Raw genomic sequence first — 11,953 nt, 5'->3', positions numbered from 1 at the left:
CTTGTTTGATGCTTGCATGAGTGCTTGGCGGCGAGACTCTTTTTGCTTGAAGGAGAGGTGGACTCTTGCTCTTTCTTCTTTGTCATCCCCATACTATACTCATGGGCGATGATTTGATTAATGACTTGATTTGGTGTGAGCTTGACCAAATCTTCCTTTTGCAAGAGTGTGTTGATGATGTTGTAGTCGGGCTTGCGAAGGCTTCGGAGAATCTTGCGGTTGATTTCCACATCTTCAACTTGATTGAGACCTAAGGCATTAATTTCATTGACAAGAGTATTTAATCGTGAGTACATGTCATGAGCATTTTCATTTGGAAGTTGCTTAAAGCTACTTAGCTCCTCGCCGAGAATATGGTATTTTTGATTGGCCACATCCTTTGTGCCCTCATGATTCTCGACAATTTGCTTCCATAGCTTATGAGCATTTTCATTAGCAAATACATGATTAAACACACTATCACATAGAGAAGATAATAGAATTGATTTTGCAATGGCATCATATTGTCTCTCGGCCTTATTTTCATTTTTCTTGCCCTCTTCGGTGACACGCCAAACATCAAGCCCCCGGGCTTGAAGATGTGCTTGCATAAGCACTTTCCAACGTGGAAAACCCGTGCCATCGAAAAACGGAGCCCTATCGGTACTCATCCCTTCCCCGGACATATACTCACTCGACGGTTAAGTCGACGGTTCTCCTACGAGCTTTCTCACAAATTTACCAACAGAATTAGCTAATCCTCGTAAGAAGTGTGAGACCAAGCTCTGATACCAATTGTAAGGATCACCGGGGTGTCCGACCCTAGAGGGGGAGGGGGTGAATAGGGTCGCTAATCGCTTTTTAACCTAGGGCTCAAACTACTTGCATAAGATAAACCTAACACGTCCTATACATGCTAGTTATTTCTAGGGAAAATTCGATTCGTGCCACCACAACTCCGTGAAATTGGGTGTCACGTTCAAAATCATGCCACTCAATGGCATGATTTTGAACATGAGATCCAACTTCAAGAAATTGGAGTGGCATGGATCAAAATGACCCTTATTTCTACGGTTTATCTTTACTATTCTCTACTTACCCCAAAAGACTTGCAACATATAGCCAATCCTAATCAAACTAACTAGGAAAGTGAAGGTAAGCAAGAAAGAGTAAATGCGGAAACGTAATGCGGTAAGTAAAGCGGTAAGGGAGAGGATATGCAAACTCCCGTGAAGACACCAAGACACACGATTTAACGTGGTTCAGTTAGGACACCAAAGTCCCTCCCTACGTCCACGGCCACTTGTCCAACACGAACAAGTGTGATGCCGAGTCTCTTCGCTTGATCACCGTCTTGCCACGCCTCCAGGCTCCCAACAAGCAAAGGCTAAGTGACGCCAAGTCACAAAGACGAGGTCACCGCCACTATCTATCTCGAAGCGTCACCACGACACCGTCTTCACTATCTTGGAGTTTTAACACCAAGTAGGGGCCTCCTTCCCCGCACAAAGTGTCGTTGCCACTCCACACCAAGTCGGAGGGTCACACGACGAGTACACGCTTGCCGCAGCAAGGCTTTCTCTCAAGCTAGTTCTCTCAAGAAGGGGGAGATTGTAGCGAAAATGGCCTCTCATGCCATATTTCAATATAATGTTTTAGTGATTGATATAGACAACACAACACTTGGATTAATGTGATTGTTAAGATGACTATTCTCAGGCTTTTAGGTTCAAGTGATGACAAACAGAAGAGAGACGTAGCAAGGCCCGAAGGGCCGCCCCTACGGGGTTCCGCTACCCGGTTAGCGGATAGGGGTCGAGGGGGAGCCGCCCCTCGCGGGTCTCAGGGCAGCGCCCTAAAAGCTCTTCGATCCAAGAGACAAGAATTGAGGCATTTTGCTATCATCGGTTAAACCGACGTAGGGCAAAATGAACTCACCGGTGCAATCACAGAGAAGGTCTGCGGGCTAAGGTTTTACACCGGATGAACCGACGCTACAGAAATTGTATACGTCGGTGCATTAGCAGATGAAGACCGAGGAAAATACCTACACCGGTTGAACCGACGATGCATCGGTCAATTGCATCGGTTCAGTTGTCCAGAGAGATGGTTTTTGGAGGAACGTGAAGAAGTTACAATCACCGGTTAAACCGACGCTAACTTTACATACACCGGTTGATTGCATCGGTTAAACCGGCGATACACCGGTTAATTGCTAACGGCTAGTTTTTCAAGTGGCAGTTTACATACACCGGTTAAACCGATGATGGCTTTTGGGGTACGTCGGATTAACCGGCGTTAAGCACATTTCTGGCAGCTTTTCTCCAACGGCTATATTTGCTTGTGCTGCCTATATATACCCCCAAGGCCGGGTCATTTGAGAGTGCTGGAGTTCAAGGAAGTATACAAGAGCTAAAGATCATCTCCAACCACCATAGAGCTTCATTGTACATCATATAGGCTTAAGCACACTTGTGAGAGTGCTTAGTGCTTGTTTAGGCTTAGTTCTTGAGAGAACTAGCTTGAGAGAAAGCCTTGCTGCGGCAAGCACCTTGTGTACTCGTCGTGTGACCCTCCGACTTGGTGTGGAGTGGCAACGACACTTTGTGCGGGGAAGGAGGCCCCTACTTGATGTTAAAACTCCAAGATAGTGAAGACGGTGCCGTGGTGACGCTTCGAGATAGACGGTGGCGGTGACCTCGTCTTTGTGACTTGGCGTCACTTAGCCTTTGCTTGTCGGGAGCCTTGGAGGCGTGGCAAGACGGTGATCAAGCGAAGAGACTCGGCATCACACTTGTTTGTGTTGGACAAGTGGCCGTGGACGTAGGGAGGGACTTTGGTGTCCTAACCGAACCACGTTAAATCGTGTGTCTTGGTGTCTTCACGGGAGTTTGCATATCCTCTCCCTTACCGCTTTACTTACCGCATTACGTTTCCGCATTTACTCTTTCTTGCTTACCTTCACTTTCCTAGTTAGTTTGATTAGGATTGGCTATAGGTTGCAAGTCTTTTGGGGTAAGTAGAGAATAGTAAAGATAAACCTTAGAAATAACTAGCATGTATAGGACGTGTTAGGTTTATCTTATGCAAGTAGTTTGAGCCCTAGGTTAAAAAGCGATTAGCGACCCTATTCACCCCCTCCCCCTCTAGGGTCGGACACCCCGGTGATCCTTACAACCCTCTTCCGGATGCTTAGGCTTGAAAGTCCGGGGCTGCTCCCTGGGCTGGTCTGACCGGTCGTCGGACCCGGTCTGACAGGTCGAACCGGTCTGACCGGTTGATGCTGCCGGTCTGACCGGTTGTGCCTAGACAGCAGGCTGACTGAATGACTTTGCTTGCCCCCCGAGCATAGAAGCATTCACAAAAATCCTCAAAGTCGGCTTCCCATTAGGAGTCTTTTCAGCAATGACTTCTCTGGCCAGAATCTTGTCATTCGCATTCATCGGCCTCGGATCTCCAATCACAACATTCTTCCCTTGAGCCCCTTCGGCTTGCTCCGGCCGAAGGAGAACCTTTGGATTATGCAACTCCAAAGTATGGACAGGGAAGGGAGTCTTGTCTACTTGCATCTCAGAAAGCACCAATCGTCTTTCATCTACAGCCGATTGGATCTGCCGACGGAAAACATTACAATCATTAGTAGCATGCGAGAAAGAATTATGCCACTTACAATATGCATGCCTTTTTAGTTCTTCCGGCGACGGTATAGCATGAGATAAATGAATGTTTCCATATTTAAGCAATTCATCAAAAATTCTATCGCACTTGGAAACATCGAAAGTAAATTTCATCTCATTTTTCCGATTCTTTTGAACCGGCTTAAGCGAAGGACACGTAGAAGGTTTGTCCTTTGATGGCCAAACAAACTCAGCGGCGTACACTCCCTTTTCCTCATCGTCCGAACAATCGGAATCATTCTCAACAACATGCGTGTTGGACTGATGAGGCTTAAAGGAATCTTTAGAATTTTTATACATAAATTCGACACCAACAGCTCGCATTTGCAAATGATTAACCGTAATGAAATCAAAACCTTCAAGTTTCTCTTTCAAATAAGAATGCAAGCCATTAAATGCCAAATCCGCCAAATCTTTTTCCGAAAGAGATGAATTGAAACATCGATTTTTCAAAGCTTTAAACCTCTAGAAATAATCCAAAACCGATTCATCTCGATTTTGTCTAACCGATGTTAAGTCTAGCAATCTAACTTCGGCTTCCCCACTAAAGAAGTGATCATGAAATTTGCGCTCTAATTGATTTCAATTTAAAATTGATCCCGGCACAAGCGAGGAAAACCAAGAGAAAGTGGTTTCGGTCAAAGATAAAGAAAACAAGCGAACACGCAAAGCATCGTTAAGACCCGCTTCTCCCAATTGCAAGACATATTGGCTAACATGCTCCCAAGTCGTACGAGAATCTTCACCATTAAACTTAACAAACTCGGGAACGTGCCAACCAGCAGGATATGAAACGAAATCAAACTCGAGAGGATACAGCTTTTGATATAAACATGACCCACCCATATCAATCCCAAGTTTAGATTTGAGCACACCAGTCAAATCCTCTTTAAATCTGTTGAAATCGGCCTGATAAGTACCGTTGGCCGATGCATGCGAAGAGGACGAAACATGTTGTGTGGTAGGACCGGTGTAAGCTATGTTTGTGTTAGGAATCGGTCCTCGGTGAGGTCCAGATCCCTGCTATGATGTAGCATGAGGCCCGGTATGCATCACTATCTCATTGGTTCGGCTAGGGACGGCCGAACCGGGGATAGAAGCATGCGGTGCAGAGGGCATTGGATACTGCCCCGTTGGACCGGTCTGACCGATCGTGTAACTGGTCTGACCGCCCGCACCGGTCTGACCGGTCGAGGAGACCGGTGGGACCAGTGGCGCGTGGACAGTAGATGGCAACGGTGTTTGCCCTGGGAACGAGTTCGGCGACATCCCAAAGAATTGATCCTGGGTAGCAGATGTGCCAGCCGAATTCGCTTCTGGAATATACGTGCCATCCTCGACACTTTTGCCCTTTTTAAGTGCCTCAATCTGATCATTGAGCCCAGCAAAACTCTCCCCCTGCAGCTACTTGTGCGGCGGATATTTTCGAATCTACCATGAGAGAGAATTGCTTAACTAATTTAGAGGGATCGTTAGGAAGTACCTCAACATTGTCTTTGTTTAGCTTGAAGGATGGCATCACGAACTCCCCAACCCTCTTGAATAGGCCTCCTCGCTCCTTCTTAAATCCTTGAAGGAAGTGCTCCCTCAAGTGTTCCTCAGCGATGAGGTAGGCCTTGTGCTCATCTTCGGTGAGCTCCTCCATGGTGGCCTTGATGACATTAGCTCCACTGATTTCAGATTTGTCAGCCATCTTACACGAGAAACTAGATTAGTTCGGTTTCAAAACCAGATTAATCTGTTCCCCAGCGGAGTCGCCAAAAAGTATCTTGACACAGAATCGCGCCAACACACTCGAATGCGCTAGCATGGGCGAACGATCGTCAAAACGATCAACACCCATGAAATCCTGGGCAGGCCGGTCAGACCGGTGCCGCCAACCGGTCAGACCGGATCGTGCAGGGCTTCGCTGAAAGCCTAGAACGGCGAGCTCGGGAGGGACCCATCGGAGCTCGTCACGCTAGAGTTGTCTTGAGGTCGGCAGGCCACTTAGAACGTTTTCAAACGCCGTAGAGACGAAGGAAGAAAGCAATCTAGGGTTGGAAAAGGCTAGGGTTTGAGAGACAAAAGTAATGCGATATTTTTGATTGATTCGATTGGGAATAACCTCAATCGGCCTTAGCCTTTATATTTATAGGCCGGGGAAGACGTACCCTTTCACGAGTAGAATTACATAAGGACTCTTTACAAAAACCCTAATTCTACTCGGACTGTACAAACCAGACCGATCGGCCTCGGCAGGTGCCAAATTTGGCTGTCAACACTTGGCACACCAACTCCTGGTATGCTAGTTGTCCTAGCCTCTTAATTCATTTTTTTATATTAAAGCCTCTTAATTCATAGCAATATATGAAGTTTGTTTGTGGTAAATATATGACTTCTGTATATTTTTATTGGAACACTTTGCTCCATTGTTTTGGCTGAGTGGTACACTGTTTGCACTGGCCTAGGCAGGTGGTGTCCTGATGTACCTGGGCCCTTCAGCTAGCTATTATCCTCAGTTTTTATTCAGCTAGCTATCATGCACAATTTATGTGAACGATTCTGTGTGTGTAACTGTGTATGGCCATGCAATAAGAAGGGTCTAATTTTTTTTATTAGATTGGCGATTTCAGTACCTCTTTGGATTATTGCTCCCTGTTTTCGATAGAAATCCAGCAAGTAGAAATTATTGCTCCATGTTTGATTCTCCTTGCTAGTGTTGGCTAATTGTTCAGATTGCATTGCCTAAGGAAAATGTATTGAGATGAGTTTGAAGCAGACTTTAGATTCAAGTTTGCTGGGTTTTTCAGGCTTTTGAAGGATGCACATCCTTCAAACAATTGTTACGGTGGTGGATATAGTTGCTATGGACTATATCATTTGTTTCACATTTGGACAATATCTACTGCTTGATAGAATTGATTGGTAGTAGTAAAGCTGATGTCATTTCAGTTTATATTATCTTGTTGATGTGATTCATCTTGCATTCTTGCTACACCATAGAAGTATAGATCATACGATGCTGCTTATGATTACCATTGCTGCTCTTCAGCTCACTCAAGGTACTGATACTTGGTAGATTGTGTTAATTGAAGCATTAAATTATTTGTTCTAATGATCCTGGATGAACTGTCAGGTCTAGTAATTACTCAATGGTCTGCCATATTGCAACCAACCATATATGCTCGAAATGTTGCAGGTGGAAAACTCCAAAGCGTGCATCGCCAAGTGGGAGGACAAGCAGCAGCTTCTTATGTAGAATTTTTTTAATACAATTTTTTACTGAAATTATGGAATAATACTATGAAGCTGGGTAATTTCAAAACTAGGATATTGTCTGAATAGATGAAATTTAAATTTCGTTGTCTCGGTAGAGTAGACGAAATAATATTTTCGTCCGATGAATGGACGAAATAACCCTATTCCACCGTATTTCGTCGGACCTGTCGACGAAATCTAATTTCGTCTGCGCGTTGGACGAAATCTCTAAATTTCGTCCACCCGTTGGACGAAATTTAGTTATTACGTGGGCAAGGCCACCGCCGCATCACCGGTGCTGACATGCTAAGGCGGATAGTATTTGCTATGCACCTACTGTAAATCGTTTTTACTTTTCTAGATTCATAGTATTTACTATGTACCTAGATATAACATATATCTAGATACATAGCAAAATATATGAATCAAAAAAATCAAAACGACCTACATTTTGGAACGAAGAGCGTAGTCAAGAAGGACTTGCACAGTAAGTGCTCCGGAAATATCACGTACCCAACGATCATCTTGTAGTCCTTGCGCCACTGTTCTGGTTGTCTGAATGCGTGGACCTACCGCGTTGCAGAAGCAGGGCGAAGTCCATGATGGACTGACCTTGCAGCCAGCGATCAGTCCAAAAAAAAATCGCGCGATATCACCCAAATCAAAAGAGATGTTGTACAGTGATCACAGGCTAATTCAATGTGTCAGATGCTGTTGTATTGTTAATTGTTCAGAGATTGTTGATTGTAAATTGCTGATCTGTAAAAGAAGATATATAGATTGAAGAAAAATGATCGTCGATGTGGGGTGTTATATCATCGTCGATGTGGGGTGTTTTCCGCAGCTAATTTTAATTTGTCTTTTACATGCTCATTTCTTGATTTTGTTGCAAACAGGGAAAGGACAGCTAGGTGCAGCTAGCTTTATGTTTCTCAATATTTCACTATACTCAGATAGCCATGTTAGGAAAGCAAGAATACAGTGGATTGAAAACTGAAACATTCACGAGTAACACATCCGCATGTTATATGTACACTGATCCTTTGAAATAATCTACATCTACAATTAGATCACTACAACATGGGGAATAGAACAGCGCCATCTTGCTTTATCTTACAAGGAACCAGGATGAGTTTGCATCAGGACCAACATTTTTTTTTTTGTGCTAGGCATCAGGACCAACTCCTGTTGCTTAGTTGTAGCTTCATTTATCTGTTGCTTCCTAAACAAGGGCACGGCTGACTGCAGTAGCCCGGGTCTCCAATTAAACCTTCTGCACTCGTCTTCTGGAGGGAAGGTTGGAATAGAGCACTATGCCAGAATTCTTCATTGGAGACGTGGCTCAAGTCTAATTGGAGACGAAAAAAATCGTGCCACTAAATTTTCGTCACCAATGTGAATCATATTGGTGATGCGGATTTTTCACATCACCAATGGCCCCTTATCGGAGACGCGTTTCTTAATTATCCGCATCTCCTATAAGAGTTAACAGTGATGCGTCTCATTACTACCACATCTCCGATGTTAAGTCATTGGAGACGCGGGTTGGCAACCAGCATCTCCTATGATGAATTAAAAAAAATAGGTGACAAAAATTGATAAAAAAAAGGCCATATATACATCATAGTGCCTCCTCTGATCACACATACATACATCTGTTCATACATCTTTACTCATATATAGTGCCTCCTCTAATCTGCTTCAGTGGTCCTTATATAGCTAACAGATGCATTGTAGTATTGTTCCAAAGAATACCAAATCTATAATTCAATATGGCTTATCAATCAATTGGACAGCATGCAGCAAAAGATAATCAGTTCAATAATGTCAAATATGGCTTTTCCAACTGATAGTCAAGTGCTCTCTTTAACAGAAAAAAAGCTATTGTGTTCACATCTGAGAGTGCTATGTTGGTGAATACTACTTACTGAGAATCACCTGATAGTTTGATCCATAAGTCTGAAAGACAGAACAGGGAGAAGGGTCAGATAGATTTCTAAAGAATAGATTTCAACTTCAAAATACAGTAAGATGGACAACTTGAGGGAAAATGCACAACCAACCTTGTGTTCTCACTTCTCAAGCTAGAAGTCTCTAGTGCCTTATGTATGTCTTCCAGTCTTCCGCGACAACTCACTGACCTGGAGTAAAATACAAAGCAATAGACAGGTTATTTGTCTAGTCATGGCTACAACTCTCAGAATACAGTAAGATGTTATTTTATTCCAATATCTAGTATGCATAAACACATGACCACATAAATCACAGTTCTGCAAAAGAGAGAAGGAGAATAGTGCACCAATACGACTATGCCATTACAGATTTATGGTCACCTAGAATTATGTGGAGCTTTCAATCCTAGTGCACTTCAGCAAAACAAAATGGGATCCAGTGCTAGATCTGCTATCTAAGATAGCTATATGGTACAGAGTAAAGCATCTCAAAACCTGAATATCTGAGCCATCTCATCAACCTGAATAATGGGAATATCTGTTATTCCTGTTGTAGTGTTTGCTAGTTCAAAACATAATTAACTCAGACAACAAAATGGAAGCTCACCTGCCCATCAGTGGCTAGAATTCATAAGATCAGAATTTTGTGTCTATTATCATCTAATAACAGGGTGCTTTACCAGACTACTTCTAATTATAGATTCAGGTACAACTAGAATTCATAGAAGCTCTGCTAGTGTTCCTTGTAGACAAGTATATATTCATGTGTAGCACAATGTCTATTTCACATACTTGTTGCCATAATTATAGAATTGATGTGTTTCTAGCTTGCTGACCAACTACCTTCATTATGAATGGTATAAGTATGCCTAGCTTGAGGTTGCATGCCCCATTCAACTGTGATCGGTTCTTTTCAAAAAAAAACTGTCATCGGTTGCTTTCTGCCTTTCTGGAGGTCCTTATAAATTCAAGTTAGGCAAAACCAACCGGAAACCGCACTTATAATTGCATTGTCCTCTCAAAGAAAACTGTGGTTGCACAAAAGGACAGAGTAATAACACATATGAGCATCAAGCATTCATCCTGATGATAGGGTGCATATATGCTTCATGGTGCATGCTGAGAAACATAACTGATCACCAATGAACAATGTCAGTACTCCTATGTGCTAAACTTAAATACAATTATAATACCGAGAAATGGTCTTCAAGGCATTTATTTCATTCATTTTCCTAAGGCCGACCTATATTTCTAATGATAAAGATGATGGCAGTCAAATCTAACTGTTGCCAATCTAGGTAATTTCTAAAGACATTATTATAAGTCAAAGATAAAATAGTTCATTTGTATAACACCCCCAAGCTGGCCATGTAAGACATACAAAGGATCCATGTTACTTTCTGCATACACAGCACCTATGTGAGTACCAGGACTTCAAATTTTCCCTCGTCAAAATTTCACCAACAAGCAAGGAGCCCCAAGTACTAGATGCGTCTCCCAACTTGAAAACTGTGAGCACCCCTTCCTAATCCTCACGGCAGCTAAATTACCCTCGTGCTCTCTCTTCAATGGCTGCTACATTGCTTTCCCCAAAAATTTCAGAGCAGCTGCATAGTTGCCGTAGCATAAGGAATACAACGAGACGAAATGTTCACCTGTCAAATGATGATGTAAGTCAGTGTTCCACCAGATCTGGGCTTGTAGCACCTCTGCATGCCATTGGATCAGGATTGGAGAGGGCCTGCACACCTGAAGATGTTGCCGCGCACCATGGGGACGAGCTGCCGTCTTGCGCTTTGAGGGGAAAGGGACAAGGAAAGGGGGAAAGGGGCCATGTGTATGTGTTGAAGGAGATTGGGAAGAAGAGCCTGAGGAGCCGCACCTGGATTCACGGATGAGCTTGCGTGGGAGCCGGGAGCGGCGGCGCCCATGTCACCACCGCCCAGGAGCAGACGGAGAGATGCACGGCGGCTGGTGCGGCGGCTAGGAGCGCCGCGGCCGCAAGAGTGAGCGCCACCGCGGCCCAGCGGAACATCTCCGACGGCCGCATGGGGAGGCTGGTGGGGCTGGGAGACTCGTCGGCAGATTTGAGGCCGGCTGTCTCCGTCCCGCCTCGAGCTCCTGTGTCGGCCAGCCGCGTGGAGCTCCCGCGCCGGTAGGCCGCTTCCGCCCGCGTGTGGAACTCCCGCTGCCGGCGGGCCGCCTCCGCCCGGGGAGGGGAAGGTGCGGCTGGGGAAGACGGAGGGGAGGGGGCGACGCGGCAGGGAAGAGAAGGGGCAGCGGAGGATTTGGATCGGGAGAGAGAAGGGAGCCGGATGGGTGGTGGTGGGGAGGGGGGCATGGACGTAAGAGTAAGGGAAAATTTGCGGGCGGACACCGTTCGAGTGTGGCTTTTTGCTCTGGGCCACTAAAAGAAACCATCTTTGCTCATAGACACTGAAATTCTCTGCCCATTTGCCACAGGACACTGCCGTGGACCTCTGTTCCTCTTCATTGTTATCTTCTCCTCCCCAGCCTTATCTTCACACAGAGCCAAGCTGCTGCCGCCGGGCCTCCGCCGCCCAGCTCCGCGCCCGAGCCGACGGGCGTGCGCACCGCGGGCCTCCGCGCCAAAGCCGCTGTCGACGAGCCTCCGCCGCGCGGGCTCCGCGCCTGAGCCGCTGTCGCGGGGCCTCCGCCGCCCGAGCTCGTCAAGCTGCTGCCGCCGGGCCTCCGCCGCCCGAGCTCGCCGAGCTACTGCCGCCGGGCCTCCACCTGGTGAAGACGTTCGCCACGCGGTCGGAGTCGATGCTGGGAGGCTACCACCGCGACATCGAGGACCTCGGCTCCGGCCTCCGCCTCTAGACAGCCGCGCTCCGGGCCGCCGCCGCGCGCGCCGCTGAGGCGCTCCCCGGCGCGCTCGAGGCCGGCGCGTCGGCCGCATCCGACAGGCTCTACTCCGTCGGCCAGTCCCCATCTCCGCCGGCCGCTGCCCCATCTCCGCCCGCCACCGACGAGTGCCTAGCCGCGGCGGCCTTTGCTCCCAGCGGCGGCCGCACCTGACCGCAGAGCCCCCTCGCCCACCCGCACTGCTGGCAATAGGAGGAGGATGGAGGCGCGGCGGTA

The 11,953-nt window shown here is 46.3% G+C and overlaps 1 long non-coding RNA gene across 2 annotated transcripts; it reads right to left on the bottom strand.

The window, feature by feature from the left end:
* Positions 1 to 8,495: 8,495 nt before the first annotated feature.
* Positions 8,496 to 11,193, bottom strand: LOC120698062. 2 transcript variants are annotated; one of them, XR_005684705.1, is made up of 4 exons: positions 10,731 to 11,193; positions 10,504 to 10,642; positions 8,960 to 9,037; positions 8,496 to 8,855 (listed from the first exon to the last, which is right to left on the bottom strand). It is a non-coding gene; the product is annotated as an uncharacterized LOC120698062 (long non-coding RNA). The 2 variants fall into 2 exon arrangements; XR_005684704.1 differs by having other exon boundaries at positions 10,504 to 11,187.
* Positions 11,194 to 11,953: the final 760 nt, after the last annotated feature.

This window comes from Panicum virgatum, chromosome 1K (assembly GCF_016808335.1).
Source record: "Panicum virgatum strain AP13 chromosome 1K, P.virgatum_v5, whole genome shotgun sequence".
NCBI lineage: Eukaryota > Viridiplantae > Streptophyta > Magnoliopsida > Poales > Poaceae > Panicum > Panicum virgatum.
The sequence above is the reverse complement of the archived record's forward strand: the minus strand, read 5'-3'. Positions and strand labels throughout refer to the sequence as shown.